Below are 21,823 nucleotides of genomic sequence, written 5' to 3'. Positions count from 1 at the left end.
TGTAGCAAAGCTAGAGCTATAATTAGCATGTGAGGCAAAGTTACTCCATTTTTATATGGTGGAGGTGGCTGTGATAGGATGTCAGTAACCTGTGACCCCGGGAACAATTCACCAGGCTGCAGGAATTAACTCCTGCTATACTGATAACCAGTGAGCATTAAACAGTCGACACCTGAGCAACTAAAGCCCGCTACACACGCTTCAATATATCTCACAATCCGTCGTTGGGGTCAAGTTGTAAGTGACGCACATCCGGCATCGTTTGTGAGGTATCTGCGTGTGACATCTACTTGCGATCATGATTGAACGCAAAACCGTTGATCGCAAACACATCGTATCATTCTCTAGAATTGAGCGTTTTGTTGCACGAACCTAGTGAATTGTAACGTGTGACATCCCTCATACGATTTTGGTGTCTGATGCTATGTGCGCAGGTGTGCGCTCTGCACCGCAGCTTAAAAAAGGTCCGCTTCAGAGCGCAGCTGAAAAGCTGCATTCTGAAGCGCCTCACAATGTCTGTCATTCACTAATCTCTGTCAGACGGTCACTATCTCTCTCCCTCACTCTCTGTCCATGTCAGTCTATCCCCCTCTCTCATATACTCACCGATCCCCGATCCCCGGCGCTGCACGGCGTTCACACTGCTCCGGCGGCTTTTACTGTTTTGAAAAAGCCGGCCGCCCATTAAACAATCTCGTATTCCCTGCTTTCCCCGCCCACCGGCGCCTATGATTGGTTACAGTGAGACACGCCCCCACGCTGAGTGACAGGTGTCACACTGCACCCAATCACAGCAGCCGGTGGGCGTGTCTATACTGTGTAGTGAAATAAATAATTAAATAATTAAAAAAAACGGCGTGCGGTTCCCCCCAATTTTAAAACCAGCCAGATAAAGCCATACGGCTGAAGGCTGGTATTCTCAGGATGGGGAGCTCCACGTTATGGGGAGCCCCCCAACCTAACAATATCAGCCAACAGCCGCCCAGAATTGCCGCATACATTATATGCGACAGTTCTGGGACTGTACCCGGCTCTTCCCGATTTGCCCTGGTGCGTTGGCAAATCGGGGTAATAAGGAGTTATTGGCAGCCCATAGCTGCCAATAAGTCCTAGATTAATCATGTCAGGCGTCTATGAGACACCCTCCATGATTAATCTGTAAATTACAGTAAATAAACACACACACGGCCGAAAAAATCCTTTATTATAAATAAAAAACACAAACATATACCCTGGTTCACCACTTTAATCAGCCCCAAAAAGCCCTCCATGTCCGGCGTAATCCAGGATGCTCCAGCGTCGCTTCCAGCGCTGCTGCATGGAGGTGACCGGAGCTGCAGCAGACACCGCCGCTCCGGTCACCTCCACGCAGGTAATGAAGACAGCCGCGCGATCAGCTGCTGTCACTGAGGTTACCCGCTGTCACTGGATCCAGCGGTGGATGCAGCGGTGGCCGTGGGTAACCTCAGTGACAGCTCAGCTGATCGCGCTACTCACCGCCGCTCCTATCACCTCCACGCAGCAACTGAGGTGAGTATCGCGATCAGCTGAGCTGTCACTGAGGTTACCCGCGGCCACCGCTGGATCCAGTGACAGCGGGTAACCTCAGTGACAGCAGCTGATCGCGCGGCTGTCTTCATTACCTGCGTGGAGGTGACCGGAGCGGCTGTGTCTGCTGCAGCTCCGGTCACCTCCATGCAGCAGCGCTGGAAGCGACGCTGGAGCATCCTGGATTACGCCGGACATGGAGGGCTTTTTGGGACTGATTAAAGTGGTGAACCAGGGTATATGTTTGTGTTTTTTATTTCTAATAAAGGATTTTTTCTGGTGTGTGTGTGTTTATTTACTGTAATTTACAGATTAATCATGGAGGGTGTCTCATAGACGCCTGACATGATTAATCTAGGATTTAGTGGCCGCTATGGGCTGCCAATAACTCCTTATTACCCCGATTTGCCAACGCACCAGGGCAAATCGGGAAGAGCCGGGTACAGTCCCAGAACTGTCGCATATAATGTATGCGGCAATTCTGGGCGGCTGTTGGCTGATATTGTTAGGCTGGGGGGCTCCCCATAACGTGGAGCTCCCCATCCTGAGAATACCAGCCTTCAGCCGTATGGCTTTATCTGGCTGGTTTTAAAATTGGGGGGAACCGCACGCCGTTTTTTTTAATTATTTAATTATTTATTTCACTACACAGTATAGACACGCCCACCGGCTGCTGTGATTGGGTGCAGTGTGACACCTGTCACTCAGAGTGGGTGCGTGTCTCACTGTAACCAATCATAGGCGCCGGTGGGCGGGGAAAGCAGGGAATACGAGATTGTTTAATGGGCGGCCGGCTTTTTCAAAACAGTAAAAGCCGCCGGAGCAGTGTGAATGCCGTGCAGTGCCGGGGATCGGGGATTGGTGAGTATGAGGGAGGGCTGCTAACTTCAGTCACTTAGGAGATTAGCGGTCACTGGTGAGTCCTTCACTGGTGACCGCTAATCAGGACGCGGCACAGACAGAGCCGCAGCATGACCGTGAAGTCGGGTGAAGTTCACCCGAGTTCATTCTGACAGTGCGGCTCTGTCTGTGTCTGCTGTCAGCGGCCATTCAGCTCTTCTACATGGCTGTCTGTGTCTGCTGTCAGCGGCCATTCAGCTCTGCTACATGGCTGTCTGTGTCTGCTGTCAGCGGCCATGTAGCAGAGCTGAATGGCAGATGACATAGTAAAAACGCATCCCTACACATTACACACGCTTGGCAAGTCAATAAATAAAAAAAAAAAAAAAGGGTGCCCAATGCATACGTCACGGAACACATGATCTAAAGGATCGCACACAAAATTGACCAATTTAACATAGACTACTAACGCACGTGTGACAGCAAATGAACGACCTACGTGTGATCTCATAAGATCCCGTATGCAACCTGGGCGTGTCACATCGCAAATGCGATTGTACAACTAATTGCAACGTGTAAAGTGGGCTTTAGAAGCATCAGGTTGCCTGCCAGACTCGTCAATGTGAGCCAAGTCTGAAGTTGCCATGACACCTAGTGAGTGAGGGGCAGAACATCACACAACAATAGTCTTTCTCCTACAATCATTTAGTATCCTACATACCCAAAGGTCCGTAAAATAAAAAAACTGATGCGTCTGATTTTGATCTGACTTGCAGCAAAAACTCACCCATTCAAGAGAATAGGTTGACTAAAAATACAGAAGGCACCGAGATTTCGAAGAAAAGTTGTGAAATCTCCAACCACTTTTTTTTCTCAGATAAGAAAAATGGCAATAACAGGTACCTAGACAAAAAATGGATGAAAATCTGAGCCAACGTCCTGATAAAAAATATCCATTTTTTTTGGTTACAGGATAAAATTTGACATTAGTAAGGCGAAATATGGACTGTGCTCAGAGTGGATGATCCTGCCCAACCCGGTTATAAAAACATATATGAGGCATTTAGCTCCGGTTAGAAGATCTGGAGGTCAGCCCAGGTTCTCCTATCTAGCCATGACATGTGAAGTCTTCCAAAACTGTTTGAAAGATAAAATTGTGAGATAACTTTGTGCATCTCCTGGCAACTTCACAGTTAATTCCCTGTTGTTTCTCTTCTAGCATTATCTCAGAATTCTGATTTATTCATCTCTTCTGAGATTTTTTTTTTCTTAATCGCCCCACGGCTATTCCTTAGTGCTAAAGCAATTTTCCGGAACTGTTTTTCTGCAGCCCAGGTAAGGCTTGCTCCCTCCGTGATCATATAAAGAACACAGAATAAAAAGATACATGGTCAGAAAATAGAAACTGGTTGTAAAAAAAATATAATTTGGCATGCATTTTCCTACAATATTATTATTATGGAGAACTGCAATATTTCAAGAAGATTTTATACATATATATACACACATACACACACACACACACATATATATATATATATATATATATATATATATATATATAAAAAAGAGTATATATGATAGTTATTATACAATAATTAATATTAATTATTATTATTATTAATGAGACCTGCAATATTTCAAGAACATTATATATATATATATATATATATATATATATATATATATATATATATATATATATATAATAATAAATATTAGTATTATTAGTATTATTTTAGGGAGAACTGCATTATTTCAAGAATATGTATCAATTATAATAATTATTATACTAGAATATTACTAATATTAATACCAATGCTACTATTACTACAACTACTAATAGAATTATGTAATTATTATGTTAATTAGTATTCTATTATAATTATTATAATTATATATAAAAAATGTTCTCCTCACTTCTCATTATAATAACAGGCATGTTTACAATAAAAGGTAACACCTGTAATATTTAAATATCTGATAAACATAACATTTCTGAAAGCTTTTTTGTAAGAACTGGTTGTTCTTCTGTTATTATTCCTAAAAATGAATAAATAAATTGACAGTCGGGCACTAACAATTATCAATTGTATGTTAAAAAAACTGTACCACCCAGTTGTCCATTCAGACACACATTTCCAATGGAAATAACAGAGGAGCAGCAAAATATAGAGCTCTAAAAATAAATGTTCTCCAACACATTTATCTTATAGTGTATGAAAGTATTTACTTATAGATGAGCAATTCTAATGTTGCTGTTCTGGTTCTGTGACCAGTCCATTCTGCTTGGCAGTCGGTCTTCAGTCGCCTCCCATCGTCCTCTGCCCAGCATCCTGGGCATCTTTGGCGCTTACTGGACCCTGAGAATGCCAGATGTCGAAGAGAAGACCGGCTGCTACAGAGGACCAGACTGGACACCAGACCTGGACACTACAAACTCCTCCTCTCTCAACTCCCACAACAAGCCTATCCATCAAAGTTGATGGCTGTTAACTCTCCCCAGTCTCACAAGCTCGTTGCCTCAGAGTAACTCCTGACTCTGCTCTATCCTTCAGGCCACACATCCAAGCCCTCTTCAGCTCCTGCCTGTTACAACTTAAAAATATCTCCTGGATTTGTGCATTTCTTAACCAAGAATCAGTAAACACACTAGTGCATGCCCTCATCATCTCCCGCCTAGACTACTGCAACCTCCTGCTTTCTGGCCTTGCTTCCAACACTCTTGCACCCCTCCAATCTATCCTAAACTCTGCTGCCTGATTAATCTACCTCTCCCCTCACTATTCCCTGGCCTTGCCACTTTGCCAATCCCTTCACTGGCTTCCCATTAACCAGTTCAAAGCCCTAACCATGACATACAAAGCCATCCACAACCTGTCTCCTCCATACATCTGTGACTTGGTCTCCTGGTACTTATCTACACACAACCTCAGATCCTCACAAGATCTTCTTCTCTACTCATCTCTAATCTCCTCTTCCCATGCATACAAGATTTCTCCCGTGCATCCCCCATATTCTCGAATGCTCTACCCCAGCATATCAGACTCAGCTAATGTGGAAAGCTTCAAAATGAACCTGAAGATCCACCTCTTCCGACAAGTCTACAACCTACAATAACCCTTAGATCAGTACACCACTGCGAAACCAGCTCTGCCCCCACCCACTATATTCTGACTCATCCCTTGTCAACTGGGAGTCCTTGCGGCCAGGATCTTCTCTCCTCCTGTAACAATCTGTGCCTTGTAATGTTGATGATTATTGTACTTGTGTTTATGTATACCCTTCTCTCTTGCAAATCGCCATGGAAAAAATTGTGCTATAATAATAATAATAATAATAATAATAATAATAATAATAATAATAATAATAATTATTATTATTATTATTATTATTATTATTATTATTATTAATAATAATAATAATAATAATAATAATAATAATAATAATAATAATAATAATAATAAAAAAACATTGTCAGCTTTATGGTTCTCTTCCCTCCAAATGTTTAATTCATCAGTCCCAAAAAATCTTTTTATCTAAGAAAACGTTTGCTATACCTTTAAGTAATATTACACATTGTATCTACATCACAAAAAGTTGATAATCCCAGCTAGTAAGTAATATCTCAGCTTAAAGGGCAATATAAAAGTTTAGAGGAAGGAATCATAAAATGAATGTAAAATGTGTGGATGACTATTAACACAATTTACTGTTTATATGAAAAAAGAGAATGATGCCGTTTTTTATCTCCATAATGACGTTCAGCCGCCTATAGCTGCTATAAGTTAATCACTGCAAGTGAAAAATGTGAAATAATGACTTTCCCAGTAATGTTTTATCTTCATATTATATTATTTGACTTTTTAAGATTTTATATTTTTTTATGTTATATATTTATATATTTTTATTATTATTGATAATGCTGGTGTTTTACTTAGAAGAAAGCAGACGGATGGCAGAAATCCAGCAACTGAATGCGTCTTAAATCATACACTGTGACACAGCGCCATCTAGTGGACAACACGCAATACACATGGCACACCTTGTATCGCGCACAATCCATTTTTCATGGACTTGTCATAACCTCATATATTTTTTATCTTATTATTTTTTATTCTTTATATGACGGAATCGACATGGAAAAATGAATTGTCATATTTACCATAGATAGTTTGAGGATTTAGAGCTGACAGCGCATACAGTACCAACGGTGGCTGGTGCAATTATATTCACATCATTATATTATTAATCAAATAGTTGGAAATAATGTATTGTTCATGCAGTAATACTGGATATTCAGAAATGGATGTCACATAGAGGGTTTTTTTTTCCTCTAGGATTCACTAAATTTGATGCCTTATTGAATAGGCTTTTTCTAACACAATTGTTTCCAGGGAAGGAATATCAGTAATCCAGTGCTATATAGCAACACTATATGGTGACCCTATATGGCAACATTTGAAAAGTCAATGGCTCTATACCACAGACCTATAGGGTGAAAAAGTGTTTTACAGGCTCAGTGACTACACTGTGTGCAGAATTATTAGGCAAATGAGTATTTTGATCACATGATAATTTTTATACATGTTGTCCTACTCCAAGCTGTATAGGCTGAGAGCCAACTACCAATTAAGTAAATCAGGTGATGTGCATCTCTGTAATGAGGAGGGGTGCGGTGTAATGACATCAACACCCTACATAAGGTGTGCTTAATTATTAGGCAACTTCCTTTCCTTTGGCAAAATGGGTCAGAAAAGAAATTTGAAGGGCTCTGAAAAGTCTGAAATTGTGAGATGTCTTGCAGAGGGATGCAGCAGTCTTGAAATTGCCAAACGTTTGATCACCAAACAATCAAGCGTTTCATGGCAAATAGCCAACAGGGTCACAAGAAGCGTGTTCGGCAAAAAAGGCGCAAAATAACTGCCCATGAATTGAGGAAAATCAAGCGTAAAGCTGCCAGGATGCCATTTGCCACCAGTTTGGCCATATTTCAGAGCTGCAACATTACTGGACTATCAAAAAGTACAGGCTGTGCCATACTCAGGGACATGGCCAAGGTAAGGAAAGCTGAAAAACGACCACATTTGAACAAGAAACATAAGATAAAATGTCAAGACTGGGCCAAGAAATATCTGAAGACTGATTTTTTAAAGGTTTTATGGACTGATGAAATGAGAGTGGCTCTTGATGGGCCAGATGGATGGGCCAGAGGCTGGATCAGTAAAGGGCAGAGAGCTCCACTCTGACTCAGACGCCAGCAAGGTGGAGGTGGGGTACTGGTGTGGCCTGGTATCATCAAAGATGAACTTGTAGGACCTTTTTGGGTTGAGGATGGAGTGAAGTTCAACTCCCAGACCTACTGCCAGTTTCTGGAAGATAACGTCTTCAAGCAGTGGTACAGGAAGAAGTTTGTATCGTTCAAGAAAAACATGATTTTCATGCAGGACAATGCTCCATCACATGCTCCATCACATGCATCCAACTACTCTACCGCGTGGCTGGCCAGTAAAGGTCTAAAAGATGAAAAAATAATGACATGGCCCCCTTGTTCACCTGATCTGAACCCCATAGAGAACCTGTGGTCCCTCATAAAATGTGAGATGTACAGGGAGGCTACACCTCTCGGAACAGTGTCTGGAGGCTGTGGTGACTGCTACATGCAATGTTGATTGTAAACAGATCAAGCAACTGACATAATCTATGGATGGTCGGCTGTTGCGTGTCATCATAAAGAAAGGTGGCTATATTAGTCACTAAGTTTTTGGGGGTTTTTTTTGCATGTCAGAAATTTTTATTTCTATATTTGGTGCAGTTATATTGGTTTACCTGGTGAAAATAAACAAGTGAGATGGGAATATATTTGTTTTTTATTAAGTTGCCTAATACTTCTGCACAGTAAGAGTTACCTGCACAAACAGATATCCTCCTAAGATAGCCAAATCTAAAAAAAAAAACACTCCAACTTCCAAAAATATTAAGCTTTGATATTTATGAGTCTTTTGGGATGATTGAGAACATAGTTGTTGATCAATAATAACAAAAATCCTCTAAAATACAACTTGCCTAATAATTCTGCACACAGTGTATGGCTCTGCTATGTGTATGATATTGTGATGACTGTTGCTAGCTGGCGGTAGACATAATTGTGTTCAGTAAATAGAGAGGCAGTCAGACAAGCCGAGATCACAAACCAGGAGGACACGACAGTACATGGGGGCAGACAGAGACGAGGTTAAGATACAAGCCAAAGGTGAGGGTTCCAGGAGAGCACGTACAAAATACAGGGAGCAGACAGGGACGTGGTCAGGAGGAAGTCCAAGGTCAGAAGCTGGGAAGTCACAACAGAAACAGGGGAGGACAAGCAGAGACAGGTGTTAAGAACAGTCCAGAGTCAAGAGACCAAGACTAGAACACTGAACACCATGGGAGCCAACAACAGAATTGTAAACAGGAAGTACGACTGGGGGCATCCTGAGTTAACACGCTCCCTAATGAAGCAGAGCAATCACCGGGAATTAGAAGCATCTGCGAGAGCACCTCCCAGGACCAGCGTGAAACCCAGTGCTGTGAAACAACCAGCAGAGCATTCTGCACCATAAGCATATGTATACAGGAGAGCATAGCAGAACAATACAAAATGTTCTGCACATAGGATTTATGACAGATATCTTAAAGTGTTACTCAATTTCAGATCATGTTTTTATAGAATTTTTGAAGATGCAACAAGGACAAGATGGGTGGCTGTGTGGAGGGGAAGACCTAGAGAGGTCAGCAGCCAATATAAAGATTTTCATTATTTTTTTTACATATTAAAGGGGTATTCCCATCTCTAAAGGGTGCTTTACACGCTTCTACATCGCTAGCGATCTCGTTAGCGATGTAACACGCCAGATCGCTTATACGATCTGCCGAGATCGCACATGTGACCGGCGTTACAAAAAAAAAGGACCTATGTGCGATCTTGGCAAATCTTATCTGCGATCTGGCGTGTCACATCACTAACGAGATCGCTAGCGATGTCGAAGCGTGTAAAGCACCCTTGAGATCCTATCCCAATATGTAGTAGGTGTAATAATAATATTATCAAATACCTCCAATTAGAAATGTAGTATAGTTCTCCTGATATAGCCATTAGCCATGTCTCCCATGTCTCTTACTTCATGTGCAGGGCCTGAGGTATCCATGGTTATGACCATGAGCAATTAACTAACTGTAACTATATGAGTGGACATAGCCATGGATACCTAAGGCCCTGCACACGAGGTAAGAGAACATGGGAGACGTGTGACATAATGGACTCTGTCAGTGCCTAGCAAGGGTTAAAGTTTCTTAACATTCAGCCTGACATGAAGATATTTTGTTTATAAACAGGGGATAAGCCCTCACTGTTTTGTTTTATTGCGTCTAGTGTTAAGGCCACGTCTCACTAAGCAACATCGCTAGCAACATCGCTGCTGAGGCACGACTTTTGTGACGCAACAGTGATCTTGCTAGCGATGTTGCTGTGTGTGACATCCAGCAACAACCTGGCCCCTGCTGTGAGGTCATTGGTTGTTGCTGAATGTCCTGGACCATTTTTTAGTTGTTTCTCTCCCGCTGTGAAGCACAGATCGCTGTGTGTGACAGCGAGACAGCAACAACTAAATGTGCAGGCAGCAGGAGCCGGCTTCTGCGGACGCTGGTAACCAATGTAAATATCTGGTAACCAAGAAGCCCTTTCCTTGGTTACCCGATATTTACCTTCGTTACCAGTGTCCGCCGCTCTCACGCTGTCAGTGCCGGCTCCTGCTCTCTGCACACATAGCCAGACTACACATCGGGTAATTAACCCGATGTGTACTCTGGCTAGGAGTGCAGGGAACCAGCGCTAAGTGGTGTGCCCTGGTAACCAAGGTAAATATCGGGCTGGTTACCTGATAATTACCTTAGTTACCAAGTGCAGCATTGCTTCCACGCGTTGCTGCTGGCTGGGGGCTGGTCACTGGTTGCTGGTGAGATCTGCCTGTGTGACAGCTCACCAGCAACCCATGTAGCGACGTTCCAGCGATCCCTGCCAGGTCAGGTTGCTGGTGGGATCGCTGGAGCGTCGCTTAGTGTGACGGTACCTTTAAAGTTCTTGTTGACTCATGTAATTACCTTGACCAGAAAGGATCAGATACCTAGACAAATCAATTGTGCGAATGTGACGCCCTGGACAAGCCAGGTAGTCACAGATAGAGCGCCGCATAACACCAGTCCCCTCACTAGGTAACACCAGCCAACCACATAACACCGTAGTCACCTCCCTCAGGGCTGGATGGACACACCAGGGGGCGAAGCCAAGCGGTTGGACACGCCCACTGAGTAGTTCAGAGAGCCTGAGGCAGGAAACACAGTTCAGTTTAGTCTGGGAGCCTGCTAGTGGAGGAGGTAAGGCCTGTAGGTCAGGCCTGTCACAGACTGACAGGTGCCAGGGTTGGAGCCCGAGCACCTTTGGCTAGGAGGAATACAGAAGCCTCTGTCTGCAGGAGCCAGGAAGACGGCTCAGTGGAACTGTGGTGGACCGGGACAGGGTAGTGGCCCGCCGGTACCGACCCGGGGAACCGACTCGGAAACCGGAACACAAGAGGGGGTACTCAGACCCTGAAACGAGGTCTAGAAACTACTGGACTGAGTTAATTAACTGATTGCGGTCTGGACTTTAGGTCCTTTCCCACCCAAAGTCCCTCGTAGAAAACAACAGCCCAACGAGGGGGATCGAAAGCCACCGCCAAGGCTCAGAGATCCCATGGGCCAGCATCTGCGGGCAAACGGGCTCTTCCGACATCCACAAGCCGGGGAGTGGACTCCTAACACTGCAAGCGCAGGGGGTCAAACAACTCAAACAGGTGCAGGATAAAGGCAGAGACCACCAAACAGGTGGGGGAACCCGACTGCAGCCGGCTGCGGGCACCGACCACCATCATCTTGGTTTACCAGAGACTCGAGTGTTTCATTCTAATAGTGAGTACACCAGTGCCCCCTGGCCGCCCATCTCCCTGCACCGCCAAAACACCCCCAACGGGTCCCGGGGCCACCATCCCTGCCTACAGAGGGGTTAAAAACTTGCTGCATACCATCTCCCCCGGGTGCCCCGTAACTGCAGCGGTGGTGTTCACCTCCACCACATCCCGTGGGTGGTGTCACAAACTTAAAACACGGCTCCGGCCGTACACCTACGTCCCCAAACCGCCAACCCCTTTTTGGTCGGAGTGACTGCAGGACCCCCGGGTCCGGAGACCCTCGAGCCACCCACTGAAGATCCGAACCTCCATTGTATTGCTAGATGCGATGTGGCTGGGCTGTCTGCCTTGTTACTGTCAGAGACCATTACTAATAGGGATATTTTATATGCAGCTTGAGATCTAGCCAATAAGAGCCCAGTCTTATCCACCAATCGTGAAGACCCCAATGATCTGAATGGAGAGCTCAGAGGTATAAGGAGGAGGACTGTCCATTGCCCAGGTAGACCCTTGCTACATGATACCAATCTATGACCTGCGGATCAGATAGGCAAGCCATAGCTGAAACTGGATTATAACACTACATGGACTTCAGCATCGAATGCAAGGATTTGGCTGTGATATCAAGGATTACCTAAGGAAGAAATCCAGCTTGGGACAACACAGTCACCGGACTACAGACTTTGCGGACCTCAGCCAGCTTCCTAAATCTGGCGTTATTCCATTCTTGGTGGGTGCCCGCCGATAGCGGGGTGCTGCTGGATTGGAGTAAGAAGCCCTGGAAGCTCTGAGGCACGGACATTCTAAATCCCTGGTGAGCCAGCGGAAGGGTGAATAACAGTTGTCGGTTACATTCTGTGGTTTTGCTGGTTATGTGCTATGTGGCGTTAATTGTTTAGCAATCCAATAAAGTCTTAATATTGTGATTCCTTCATCCTGTGTTGTCTGAGTAGTGTTCCGCCACGGTTAAGGAGGTCGGGCGTTCAGTTGGGATGAGCCCTGGGTTATGCTGTCTTTCTAAAGGTGGCCGGGCCAGCGGACGAGAGCACCCACTGACCCCCGTGTCTCCACAACATGGCTAGCCTAAAAATAGCAACCTGCAGCCACTCCAGAATTGATGAAGTTCAATATTCAGAGTTCGGGTTCAGAAACCGAATTCCAAAAAACCAAGGTTCGAGTTCGCAGTTTGAGTTACGAGTGAAAAGCACTCAACCAGGCAGTGCTGTGCTTAGGTATGAGTGATACTCAGTCCTAAGCGAGCCTCGTGCAGTGTGTGAACGGCTCACACTGGGGGCAAAAATCAGCAGGATCAGATGCAGTGTGCACACATAAACAAACAAAAAAAAAAAACTCCATTCACTCCCAAAACTATTCTGCTTATTGCTGGCTGCACTTGGGTGGAGCCACGAAATGCCCAATTATTGACTTCTATTGAGGTTTGGATGAAGTGAGGGTCACAAACCAAACCTTGTCTAAGGTTTGAATGTTCCCTCCGAACTGAACCTTCAAAGGTTTGCTCATCTCTAGTTATTATTAATTTATACAAAATGTGTATAATTATCATAATATGTTTGAAGTCTAAAAGGGCATTAGTCAGGGGTGGGTAATCAATTTCCCAAGTGGCCACATGAGAGACCATGACTGTTGTGAAGGCCGAACCAATAGGTTAAAATTAATTCCGTTCAGTATTATTAACATATTAATTATAATTATTATTTTATATTAATATTATCACTTAATATTGAGTAGAATTAAGTATGCTGATGACTCACCCCAGGGCTTGGGGGTACTCGGTCCCGGGCTGTATATTGCTGGGATATTTCTCTGGGTAGTCACTTAAAAGAGGTTATTGTACAAGGTTCAAATAACAATATAGTGTTTTTCGTGACGCCACTTGCGGTATGCAGTTATATGGGGAAAGCCGCCGCTGCAAAGTCTCTCACTGCTGGGGCTGGTGGTATTGGGCAGCTTGGATGTTGAGGCCTTCCGCAAGTAGAGCTGGGCCAAAGGGGAGGATGATAGTGGTTGTAGTCGCCGGAGCGCGGGACGGCGTCGCCGATAAATAATGGAAACGAACTCTGGTACATGTGTTTTACGGACTGGTTTGGATATTTCCAGAGAGTGTACTGGTTCACTGCTGGTAAGTCTCTGGTTATCCGGTGCAATATCCAGGTGGTTACGGTGTCAGTGTAAATGTCCTGTTTGTCCTCGCTGTCCAGTGATCAGCAGAAGGAACCTGGCCTGAGCTCCAGCTCACAGGCCCCAGGCTCCACAACGGAAAGATAAGCTGTGTTTCGTCCCACCAGCACTGGTGCTCTTCTCCACCCTTCTGCTCTCTATGTGTCATGGCTACCTCCTCTTATAACCCATGTGGCACCCGCCCCCCAGTGGTTGTCCTGGTGACCGGGAAGTCCCATACTACCGGATGGCTAACTCTCTCTGCCCACCCCAGTCCATCCCCCCTGTGGGGAAGGCACCTAACTGCATGTGAAACGTGTCTGGTGTGAGCATCGACAAACCACCTGTCACTTACCCCAGATAGATACTGCTCCTTAACTCAGTTGCAGTACTCTGTGATGACCAGAGCCTCAAGGGCGCACACTGACATCCCCTTCTATACCATATGAGCCCACAAACAGCACCCACTCTATACAGTATGAGCCCAGATAGGCATCTATATACAGTATTATCTCACATATAGCCTCTCTGTATACAGTGTCAGCCCCCCATAGCCTCCTATATTCAGTATGAGCCTCAACATAGCCTCTCTAAATACCGTTTTAATGTGAGCCCCCATATAGCCTTCTATATACATTATTAACTCCCACAAAACCTATTACATACAGTGTGAGCTCCATATTGCCCCCTATATTCAGTATGAGCTAGCATACTGTATAGTCTCCTACATACAGTATGAGCCCCTACATAGTTTCCTAAATACAGTATGCACCCCCAATATACCCTCCTAAATACTGTATGAGCCCCACATAGTCTCCTAAATACAGTATGAGCCCCCACATAGTCTCCTAAATATATAATGAGCTCCACATTGCCTTCTAAATATGTACCACCCCGGGGCTCGGCCGGCACTGTAGGTAAAGGGTTAAGAATACATATAGTATTAATAATATAGGACAGTCAAGTACTTTATATAGATAGGATGCCTTAGCTGCAACTTGGGAAACAAGCAGCAGGAGGGGGACATCAGTGGTAGTAAATAGGAGAGAACAGGAAGAGGGGTGAGCAGCAGAGTAGTTACCAGGGAGATGGAGACAAGAGGGAGGAGTGAACAGAGAAGGTTTAGAAACACAGAGAAGAGAGTTCAGATAAGGGGCAGAAGCTGAAGTATACGGACCAAGGCCCAGAGTTAGGGCCTGTCCAGGTAGGGAGGAATCCTCCCATGTGTCAAGACCTGCGGACAGGCTGTTGAGTGTCCTGGAATTGGTGGGCTGTCAGGGTACAGCAAAACCGCCGACGGGTCCCTGAACTGGTCAGGAGCAACAAAGACGTCAGAGGGTACAAGTGAGACATGGCAGCGGCAAGGAAAGGATTCGAGTAGAGGAATTACGCATAGGACTTAGCAGCTGGAGAATAGTAACCAGGGTGAGTGCCAGCAAGATAGAAATCCCCTCCCCAGGAGAATAGGAACAGCACGAGTGGTCCTAAAGGCCTGAAGCCAGGAAGAAGTGTGATCTACAATAAAATGGTTCCTGTTTGTTTACAAGAGACTGATATATGCTTTGTATCGCCCTCCCTGTCTATGATGGGGACCCCACAAGTATAGAGGAAGGTAACACCAAACGTATGACTAAAGCCTCATGCCCCAACGGGAGAACAACACAGACTAAGGCTACATGCGCACGCTGCTTTTTTTCCTGCTTTTTTGCTGCTTTTTTGGCTGCAGTTTTGTCAGCAGAACTTTCTGACATCTGACTTCCCAGCAAAGTCTATGAGAAGTCAGATTTGTCATGCGCACATTGCAGTTTATTTGTCGGGACTATCAGCGGCGGCAGCGAGATGGGGATGGACATTGGCAGCTGATAACATTGATTTTTCCCTCTCGCTGCCGCCGTCGCTGCTGATAGTCCCGTCCTTCACGTGTTCCCCGAAGTACCACTGTCCCCAGCGTGCACGCACAGGGGAGATGATGTGGAGGACGGGACTATCAGCGGTGGCGGCAGCGAGAGGGAAAAATCAATGTTTTCAGCTGCCAATGTCCATCCCCCTCTTGCTGCCGCCGCTGATAGTCCCGTCCTCCCCGTGTTCCCCGAAGTACCGCTGTCCCCGCACAGGGGAGATGATGGACCCCTCTCACCGCCACCGCCACCGCTGAAAGTCCCGTCCTCCACGTTCCTGTCAGCTCCACGCAGTAGCGCGATCAGCTGAGCTGTCACTGAGGTTACTCGCGGCCACCGCTGGATTCAGCGGTGGCCGCGGGTAACCTCGGTGACAGCTCAGCTGATCGCGCGGCTGTCTTCATTAGCTACATGGAGGTGACCCGAGCGGCGGTGTCTGCTGCTTCTCCGGTCACCTCCATGCAGCAGAGCTGGATGCGGCGCTGGACCATCCTGGATTACGCCGGACATGGAGGGCTTTGTCGGGGTTAATAAATTGGTAATGAGGGAATGTGTTTGTGTTTTTTTATTTCTAATAAAGGATTTTTCGGGTGTGTGTGTGTGTTTATTTACTGTAATTTACAGATTAATCATGGAGAGTGTCTCATAGACGCCTGACATGATTAATCTAGGATTTAGTGGCAGCTATGGGCTGCCAATAACTCCTTATTACCCCGATTTGCCAACGCACCAGGGCAAATCGGGAAGAGCCGGGTACAGTCCCAGAACAGCCGCATCTAATGGATGCGGCCATTCTGGGCGGCTGCTGACTGATATTGTTAGGCTGGGGGGCTCCCCATAACGTGGAGCTCCCCATCCTGAGAATACCAGCCTTCAGCCGTATGGCTTTATCTCGCTGGCATTAAAATTGGGGGGGACCGCACGCCAGTTTTTTTTAATTATTTATTTATTTCTAATTTATTTTTTTTTTCAATTCAACAAGCTTTATGGGCTTGTTTGAACTGAAAAATACATGAAACAATTGTTGACAAAACTGCAGCCAAAAACGCACCAAAAAAGCAGCAAAAACGCACCAAAAAAGCACCTACATTTTTTGTGACATTTCAAGGCTCTCTCTGACAAGGTGCAGTTTTGGCTGCAGTTTGTGAACACGAAAAAGAAGCAGCGTGCGCATGTAGCCATGTACATTTAATGAAGTTAGGGGAGGCTCTGCTGGCCATCACCCACCTTCCCTCTTCATATTCAGAAGATGCAAACTGAAGAAGCTGTAGCATTTTCGCAAGATTAGGTACAACATTTTTCACTGATTGGGGGCGTAAGAGTTTTGCACTTTCCTAAATGAAGATGGAATAGCTTTTTTTATAAGCCGTACAAAATATATCCCTTTAATGAACAGACAAAACAATTGTATGCACTATTTTAAATGTTAAGAAGTAATGACTTCTCAACCAGAAATAAAAAAAAATATCCCTTTTTTTGGGCCACAACTGGTTAGCAAATCATAAAATCATTAGTTAATTACAAAGGCATTTTATCAAGCCATCCAGAAATACTGCTCCGATTTATTGTTAAGCCCTATGAAATAGAGGGCAGCCAAGAGGTGTGGCTGGTGTGTCTGTGCCACGGCTGCAGCAGGAGTAGCATGGTGGAGAGTTAAAGTGGGGCAGGCAAGGAGATGATTGGCAGCAGTTAGTTGATACCTAGCAGAGTACAGTCCATCTGCATTATCGGCAGCAACCGTGTAGATGACTGTCAATGGACAGGCAGTAGACAGATGTTATGGCCAATTTTATCATTGGCACCAGTCATTGGTTAATTGGTTAATGACAAATGTTAGGTTTCCCAAACTTGTGGCAGGTAAGCAAGACCCTTTGGAGTAACAAATTCACTAGTCACACTTAATAAACTCTGTGACTTGACACTGGACACTACATTACTCCCATAGAAAAGTTGATCAGTTCTTTCCACTGGTCCAATTTGAGGTGTAGACAGCCTCCTATTCTGACTGTTCTCTCTGCCCATTGTTAACCATGCCAGGCAAGCAAGGGTTTAGTGGATCCACTAGACTGAAGGTATCGATCACTGGCCTATAGGAGCAAATTGAATAGGCTACCAAGACTTCACTAAAGAAAGTGTAGGTGGCGATAGGCACACATGCTGCTAGGTAGCCAACAGAGGGCAGCCCCAAGGGATCAACAGTAGCTGGCACCATGGATACACACAGTCTCTGGTTGTAGAAATACCAGCAGAAACCGGTGTCGAGGAATCAGCCAGGATGGATGGATGAAGTAGCAGCAGCCGACATGGATAATTGCAGTGGATGCAGCGGATATCGTAGGAGGTGGCCGACATAGATATGTACAGCAGCGACAGTGGATATAGTGGGAGCAGCCAGAGTGGATAGTTGGAGCAGCCGCAGACTTCTCATGCACTGAAGCACAGATAGGAATCAGAAACAGCATAATAACAGCAGCAGCAGCACACAAGGGGACTTGATAACTAGTAAAGTATAGAACTCATCATCCAGGCACCTCCCTTAAGAGGAAGGTGACTTTAATACCTGATGGCTCTCAGCTGAGCTTAGAGGCACTTCCCAGTTGGGGCGTAAAGGGGCATATCCACTTGCACACATAACGGGTATTCTCAGGAGGTCTATGTGGCATGCACAGGCTCTCAGAGATGGCAACATGGATCGAGGGAAGACGCAGCCACTGATGGGCAGTCGGGAAGGTGAGAATGTTGGCGGAACAGGACAGCGCCAGGAAACCGATATGGACAATACACCCATCAGCCACAGGGTGATTTTAATTAGTGACAGATCTTATCTATCCATAAATATGCAGACTTTTAGTTCATGAAAGTCATGACACTAGTATAATGTCCCATCAGTAAATAGTCACCGTCCCATGGTTAATTGGCATACAACAATTGGCTAATGTTTGCGCTAAGAACCTTCATTTTTCTAAGTATATTTTACATAGCATTAATGCAGTTTAAATTTTGTATATTCTATGTTCACATATGCCTTCATTCTTAGAAAGTGCTGCTAAATGCTTTTGTTTGTGTTTCATGTAGTTTAAGCATCTAGCACCTCTTCACACCAGTGAGGCAGTGGCAGACATCTAAAGCACAGTAATACACAACAATAAAGTCACTTAGGTTTAGTTCCCTACCCATCAAACTACCTTTGCTTCCATTTTCTACGTATAAATTCCAAGGGGTCTTCGAACTATGGCAGAGAATGAACCATATGCTCTTAGGCTCTCTGCAAAAATAGCCTTTAATCTCCAGAGGAGATAAGGACCAGGGCAATGCTGTAGTTCCAGCTAAGAGACTTATGTTCCCAGTCACTGCTGAAAGTTCTGTACAGAAAGGTGGCTCCTTGCCGCATTGGAGATGGTACTTACCTCTGCCAGAAAGGGATAGAAGCGGGCCTGCAGTATGTCCACAATTTCAGTCTCTAATATTTGGGCCATTTGTCCACTGTTAGCCCTTTGTTTTCCTGTGTGAAATTGTAGTCTTTTGGTGGACTTCATTAGACATACGTATTCCTCCTTCTCTTCAGCAACTGTTTTCACACTTGTTTTAAAGGGAACCTGTGATCAGAAATTTTGCACTAAACCTAGAAGATTCCCCCTCTGCAGCTCCTGGGTTGCATTCTAGCAAGGTTCCTGTTGTTCTTGTGCCCCCTTTCTGACCAAAATAAAGACTTTATAAAGTGGTACCTTTTTGTATTCAGATCTTGATAATGGTACATGGGGGCGGGCTCTCTGGTGTCCGTTAGTCTGCCTCCCTGTCGCTTTAGACCATCCCCCATCGCGCAATTTCAAAGAGGTGACGTGAGGTAAGCTGGCCAGCGCTTGCGCAGAACGGTGGAGGTGGCGGTGAAAGCGCGAGCACGAGATTATGGGCGGGTACTTGCTGATGAAAATCACAGCGCCGCCCATAATCTCGCGCATGTGCAACACATCACCATGGGTCACACTGTGCACATTGCACAGTCCTGCGAGAGTGGCACGGCGCATGCGCGAGATTATGGGCGGTGCTGTGATTTTCATCAGCAAGTACCCGCCCAGAATCTCATGCTCGCGCTTTCACCGCCTCCTCCACCGTTCTGCGCAAGTGCTGGCCAGCTTACCTCACGTCACCTCTTTGAAATTGCGCGATGGGGGACGGCCTAAAGCGACAGGGAGGCAGACTAACGGACACCAGACAGCCCACCCCCATGTACCATTATCAAGATCTGAATACAAAAAGGTACCACTTTATAAAGTCTTTATTTTGGTCAGAAAGGGGGCACAAGAACAACAGGAACCTTGCAAGAATGCAGCCCAGGAGCTGCAGAGGGGGAATCTTTTAGGTTTAGTGCAAAATTTCCGATGACAGGTTCCCTTTAAGTCCGTTTACTACCACGTAACCTAGCATCACAATACCAGACATAAAAGTTATTATGGGCCCACATCAGCTCCTCATCCTCCCACCCCCAGGGAGTCGCCATATGTGAAGTGACAGTACCAACAGACAGGACTACCTTGCTTGTTTCCCGTCCATTCGTATATCAGCCTGTTTGCGCAAGCCTATGCTAAGCGTTCTCTTAAAGACTTTCTTCTTCTGAGGTTGCCTATTTGTGGTCAGAATTAGATTCTGATGTTTACCATATGTGAGTCCATCCATTTCCTGGAATCACACTGTCTCACAGTCACTGTTCAGATGCGTTGTTTCGTACACCCACTAACTGCAGCCTTTTAGGTATAAAAAGATCTTCATGTCCAAACTAAAATCCAGTCAAACCCTAATAAATCTAAGATGGAGTTGGTTTCCTCTCCCTAAGGACTGGCTACTCCTACTTGGGCTAATCTGACAACTTAACTTTTCCTTGACCTGTAATCACCTGGCAGCAGAGCAAGTTCTACTTTAGCAACAATCCATTATATACATTCTTATGCAACATATATACATCAATATGCTTGTGTGTTCTGGGGCAAGAGTCCAATCATCTGTTACATCTGTTACATTACTCCCCTCTTGAAGAATGTTCGTCCCCAACTATACCATCTGCCAAAGCATCAAATACCACAACATTTTAACAATAACAGTCTCAATACAAGACTAGGGTGTTGGTCATCATGACCCTGGCCCACTCGGTTGGGACCCAGGAACAAAGACTTCAGTTCAGCAGAGCCTTTTGGCCAACAGAAGTCAATAGTCCACAAGGGCTCGCACAAGATAGTTACTTTCCTTGTCCAGGGCAACAACTCATCACAGAGAGCTCAGGTTCCATTTTAGTTTTGCTAGCACAATACTTTGTACGTTGCTAAACTGGTACCCAGCAGGCACATTGGGTCACTCGAACATTCCCCCCTCCCCTCTACAACCATCCATTTGCCCGACCTGGTGGATACTTTAGGTTTCCATGTCCCTCCTCTCCTCCAACAATGGTTTTCACAGTAGGTCCCAGTCCATGTGGCGCAGAGGCCGGGGCAATAAGGGCAATGTCCCTGTGGAAGGGTGTAGGTATGACGCCCTGGACTAGCCAGGTAGTCACAGATAGACCCCCCGCACAACACCTGTGCCCCAAAAAGGTGTCATCGGCCAACCATTAAAACCTAGTCACCTCTCTCAGTGCTTGATGGACACATCAGGGGGGCGGAGTCAGGTGGTTGGTCACGCCCACCGAGGAGTTCAGAGAGCCTGAGGCAGGAAACACAGTCAGAACAGTTTAGTCTGAGATCAGTTTTAGAGTTGAGAGGAGTTGTAGTCAGTGAGTGGAGTGGAGGAGTCTGACAGGTGCCGGGGTTGGAGCCCGGGCACCTTTGGCTAGGAGGCAAATGATGGCCTTAGCCTGCAGGAGCCAGGAAGACGGCTCGGTGGAACCGTGGTGGACCAGGACAGGGTAGTGGCTCGCCGCTACCGACCCGGGGAACCGACTCTGAAACCGGAGCACACAGGGGGGTACTCAGACCCTGAAATGAGGTCCAGAATCCACTGGACTGAATTAATTAACTGACTGCGGTCTGGACTATAGGTCCTTTCCCACCCAAGTCCCGACTGAAGACAACAGCCCATCGAGGGGGATAGAAAGCCACCGAACAGGCAGAGAGATCCCACGGGCCAGCGTCTGCGGGCAAAAGGTCTTTCCTGACATACACAAAGCCGGGGAGCGGACTCCCGTTGCTGAAGCGCAGGCAGTCCACAGTTACACAACATGGTGCAGGAGAAAGGCCAAGACCACCGAACCGGGTGGGGGACCAGACGCATCCGGCTCCAGGCACCGACCACCATCAACTTGGTTTACCAGAGACTTGTGTGTGTCAATAACAGTGAGTACAACAGTGCCATCCGGCCGCACACCGCCCTGCACCGCCCAGCTACCCC

The sequence above is a fragment of the Anomaloglossus baeobatrachus genome, chromosome 3 (genome assembly GCF_048569485.1).
Source record: "Anomaloglossus baeobatrachus isolate aAnoBae1 chromosome 3, aAnoBae1.hap1, whole genome shotgun sequence".
NCBI lineage: Eukaryota > Metazoa > Chordata > Amphibia > Anura > Aromobatidae > Anomaloglossus > Anomaloglossus baeobatrachus.
This window is presented reverse-complemented; position numbering follows the sequence as displayed.